Source organism: Arachis hypogaea, chromosome 3, assembly GCF_003086295.3.
Source record: "Arachis hypogaea cultivar Tifrunner chromosome 3, arahy.Tifrunner.gnm2.J5K5, whole genome shotgun sequence".
Lineage (NCBI taxonomy): Eukaryota > Viridiplantae > Streptophyta > Magnoliopsida > Fabales > Fabaceae > Arachis > Arachis hypogaea.
In genome coordinates this window covers 60,588,754-60,593,806 of record NC_092038.1, presented here as the reverse complement: position 1 = coordinate 60,593,806, position 5,053 = coordinate 60,588,754, and the positions used below count along the sequence as shown (strand labels likewise).

Here is a 5,053-nt window from a genome sequence, read left to right as displayed (position 1 = left end):
AAGCAATCTGATAACAGCCCAAAATTCAAATCCAAAGCATGAATCTCACGAGGAAAAAAGAAGAAGAACCCAAAGTAGAAAAAATCAACAAGTTTTAAAGTAATGCACAAACCAAATAGAGTCCATACTCTGGTTTTTTCTTCAGAACACCAACTATAACATAGTATAATTTCTCAAGTGATAAAATATTCTAAAGAGTTGAAGTCACAATTCAGAAACAACTATATGAGATATTCATTAAGCTTATTTGAATGGCATTACTTAGCATTCTAAATTCAATAACCTATTGAGTATTGTAGCTCAAATCAGGAACAAGCAAATGATTAAACAGTTGGAATAAAAAAAATTAAATTCGCATAGTATCTATACTAATTAAATCTGACCACCACTTAGAATTTAAATCCAAACCATGAATCTCACAAGGAAAAAAGAAGAAAAATTCAAATAAAAAAACCAACAAGTTTTGAAATATTAATCGCTTGGCATCATAATTTTCCCACTTCGATTTGGGCTCACCTCGGTTGGCTGTCTTCTTTGATGCAGTCAGCTCTTAGAAGTCCACTCTGGCCATTGAGGGGTGGCTGGCACACCTGATAGAATTCAGCAAAACAATAGACTTAGTTACTTACCATACGAGAAACCAATATTTTGATAGGAACATAAGTAAACAAATAAAGATTAATTCACCTTAACGAATTTGGCTTTCAGATTTCCAGTCCAATCACCAAGTATCTTAATATGAACACTTGGGTAATTATGATCCGGGGTGGAGGTTATGGAAAATGGATGCCTGTGATCACAGTATGTTTTGCTTGAATTTTGCTCAATGGAAATAAATAAAAACTAATTAAATTTTTATCACGACCTCAATTTGAAAATCATATACAAATCATCGCGAGCAAAATATATCATATCACTATGGAATATATGTTTTTAATTTGTGTCTTCATCACTTGAAATGACACTAATTATATTAAATATGTAAAAAGAGAGTTAAAAAGAACACAATTCATTAAATTATTGCAATATAATTATTATGTTGCAACTTTAGATATAATTTCATTCCATGAACATGACCATTAAGATGTCACATTCAGCAAGAGTGATTCCATTATTGCAACTATATAATCTTCAAGTCTAGTTTATACTTTATAGGATACTCAGCCTAGCAACTAGAGCTATTATACCAAAATATTTAGTTTATTTTGTTAAGAACATGAATAAAAATGCATAAGGTTTGCAATAAAAGTGTCTTACATAGGTATGCATCTCTAATATGTCAGTGAGCATGCATAAAAAGATTAGTTACAGAAGCTGTTAATTGGTCATAAGCCAATTTAAGAACAAATCATCCAAAGTTTTTCTTCAAACAAATCCAGAGTTATCATAACAAATCAGCCAACAACTGGAAATAGACACTTTCTTTAGCTACCAGAAGTCAGTGCATAATACTACTTTCTAATACGCATCAAGATTCTCAACTCAACACTACAACACACCCAATATCAGTACAATTTTGTGTATGCTTTTCCAGTTGACTTATCACAATTCACGACAACATCAAATAAACAATATAATGGAATTCAAAAGCTTAATCAGAATAGAACAGAACTGAATAAACACCAACTAATGATTTCATTTTCAAGCAGCTGAACACACACGCACGCACAAAATCATAAGAACCAAAATTGAAGGCATGCACAAACCAGAGTAAGCAAAATGCAAGCTGAAGCAAATTCACAGAGTAGCATAGTTGCACACACATGCCATTATAATAGCCCTATTCTTGAGAACACCCCTATCAAATCAAACAATGCAAGCTGATAAGCAAAAAGTGAATCAAATCGGAACCCTAAAATCAGAACTCTCTCAAATTTTAGAACAAGTCAGTGGCCATAGAACTAGCTTAATTAAAAGAGATGTCCTAAATGGTGAAGATAAAGGAGAAAACAAGGAGAGTACATTTGATCTTGAGAAACACATTGATGCATATCTACTAGTCAAGTAGCTGATTTTCAGTCTATTTTCAATTTCAGTTTATCGATTGTATCTTTAGTGTTTTTACTATAGAATGCATTATTATCTTAATCTCTTTACTTGTTAGAATCTTCTTCCCTATCTGTACAGCCGGCATATTTCAGTTCTTACTGTTGATGGTTATTTAACCTCATTTATGAAGAATATAATGTTTTAAAGAACTGTTTTCTTTATGAGCATTTATCAAAAAATCTTATATCACACCAAGGCACGAAAGCTTTAAAGGAATGCTTGTTTCTGTTTTTACTAAGCTTCTAGTTTAGGTTTCAGGAACATTACCTGAGATGGATGAAACATTTTTCAAAAGAATTGTTCTTGTGATTGCTTCGTCTTGCTAACCCCACCTTAGCTTTATTCTTGTTCTTGTTCTTGTGATTACTTCCTACAATCTTAGCTCTTAATGATGGTCCTCTCCTGTCAACAGTTTCTGAACATTTGGTACCAAGAGTCCAAGAGTATCAATCTTCATAGAAGTTATAATAAAATTCTTAAAAGGAGAAATAAGGGTACGAGAGTTCACTCACGCCGCAAATGGTCACCAAACCCCCAAATTGAAAACCCTAAAGTCAGAATCCTAACCCTCTGAAATTTTAGAACAAAATCGGCATGAGTAGATACCTTCTCCACCACGATGGTGAGCGACGGGATCAGAGGACGATGCTGACGACCGATGTGAGCACGCCGCGAAGACGACTGATGGTGAGCGACGGGATCGGAGGAGCGGTGAGCGACGGGATCAGAGGAGCGGTGAGCGACGGGATCAGAGGAGCGGTGAGCGACGGGATCAGAGGAGCGGTGAGTGTGGAAGAGGAGTGCCGACACCGATGGTTCTCGAGTGGATAGTGCGACGGCAGAACGTATTTGGGGTTTGATGAGATAGTGACGAAGTGTTGGTGGTGATGAGGACTGAGGAGTTGGGGTTCTCGAGTGAAATAATTCTGAAGTTACTTTTGTGTTGGTGAAAATGAAAAAAAAATTAGTAAGTGTTGAGGGATTTAGTAGTCTTACATGGATTAGGCAGCGTTTTAGAATCGCACCCAAAACATAATAAATGGGTTACTTTTTAAAAGCGTTTCCTTTGGTGTAAAAAGTGTCTCCATAGCTATTTAGATACGGCTACACTTTATAAGTGATGTTTAAAATATCTAAGGAGACACTTTTGGAGTGATGCCTCAATAGTGTTTCCTATTCTCTTATAAAAGGGCACCCTGCAAAAAAGCGTAGCCTATTCTAGGAATAGGCTACGCTTTTCAAATGTAGCCTAAAAAAAGTGTGGTTGAATGGGTGTTTTTCTTATAGTGTGAGCGCTACTGGTGCACGAAATTTTAATCCCAATATCAAAATCAAGATTTCTTATGATTTCGTACCACTAACCAGCAAGTGCACTGGGTCGTCCAAGTAATACCTTACGTGAGTAAGGGTCGATGCCACGGAGATTGTTGGTTTGAAGCAAGCTATGTTTATTTTATTATTCTTAGTCAGGATATCAATTATAATTATTAGTTTGAATTATTAGAAAAATAAAAGAGCGTGAAATAAATAATTGTTACTTTAATAATGGGGAATATGTTGGAGTTTTGGAGATGCTTTGTCTGCTTTATTTTAGCTTTTCTCTTGTAATCCTCTTCCCACACGCAAGGCTCCTTCCATGGCAAGCTATATGTAGGGTGTCACCGTTGTCAATGGCTACTTCCCATCCTCTCAGTAAAAATGGTCCAAATGCTCTGTCACAGCATGGCTAATCAGCTGTTGGTTCTCGATTATGTCGGAATAGAATCCATTGATTCTTTTGTGTTTGTCATCACGCCCAACACTCGCGAGTTTGAAACTCGTCACAGTCATCCAATCCCAGAATCCTACTCGGAATACCACAGACAAGGTTTAGACCTTCCAGATTCTCATGAATGCCGCCATCAATTCCAGCTTATACCACGAAGATTCTGATTAAGGAATCTAAGAGATACCCATTCAATCTGATGTAGAACGGAGGTGGTTGTCAAGCACACGTTCATGGATTAAGGAAGGTGATGAGTGTCACGGATCATCACCTTCTTCATAGTTAAGCGCGAATGAACATCTTAGATAAGAACAAGCGTGTTTGAATGGAAAACAGAAGTAATTGCATTAATTCATCGAGATGCTGTAGAGCTCCTCACCCCTAACAATGGAGTTTAGAGACTCATGCCGTCAAAGAGTATAAAATTCAGATCTAAAAATGTCATGAGATGCAAAATAAGTCTGTAAAAGTTGTTTAAATATTAAACTAGTAACTAGGTTTACAAAGAATGAGTAAGCTAAGATAATTGGTGCAGAGATCCACTTCTGGGGCCCACTTGGTGTGTGCTGGGGCTGAGACTTAAGCTTCTCACGTGCTTGGGCTGTTTCTGGAGTTGAACGCCAGGTTGTGACGTGTTTTGGGCGCTGGACTCCAACTTGTAACCTGTTTCTGGCGCTAGACGCCAGACTGCAACATGGAACTGGCGTTGAACGCCAGTTTACGTCATTTATCTTCGCGCAAAATATGGACTATTATATATTTCTGGAAAGCCCTGGATGTCTACTTTCCAACACAATTGAGAGCGCATCAATTGGACTCCTATAGCTCCAAAAAATCTATTCCGAGTGCAGGGAGGTCAGGATCCAACAGCATCAGCAGTCCTTTTTCAGCCTAACTCAGATTTTTGCTCAGCTCCCTCAATTTCAGCCAGAAAATACCTGAAATTAGAGAAAAATACACAAACTCATAGTAAATTCCAGAAATATGATTTTTGCCTAAAAATTAACAATATTTTACTAAAAACTAATTAAAACATACTAAAATCTACATGAAGTTACCCCCAAAAAGCGTATAAAATATCCGCTCATCACAACACCAAACTTAAATTGTTGCTTGTCCCCAAGCAACTAGATAAATAAAATAGGATAAAAAGAAATTAAGAAACAATAATATCTCAGAGTTTCAAGTGAAGCTCAGATTCTAATTAGATGAACGGGGCTAGTAACTTTTTGCTTCTGA

The 5,053-nt window shown here is 36.6% G+C and overlaps 1 long non-coding RNA gene across 1 annotated transcript; it reads right to left on the bottom strand.

The window, feature by feature from the left end:
• Positions 1-243: 243 nt before the first annotated feature.
• On the bottom strand, positions 244-2,723 carry LOC112770732 (uncharacterized). The gene is made up of 3 exons (XR_003818017.2): positions 2,317-2,723; positions 688-790; positions 244-590 (listed from the first exon to the last, which is right to left on the bottom strand). It is a non-coding gene; the product is annotated as an uncharacterized lncRNA (long non-coding RNA).
• Between the last annotated feature and the right edge of the window lie 2,330 nt (positions 2,724-5,053).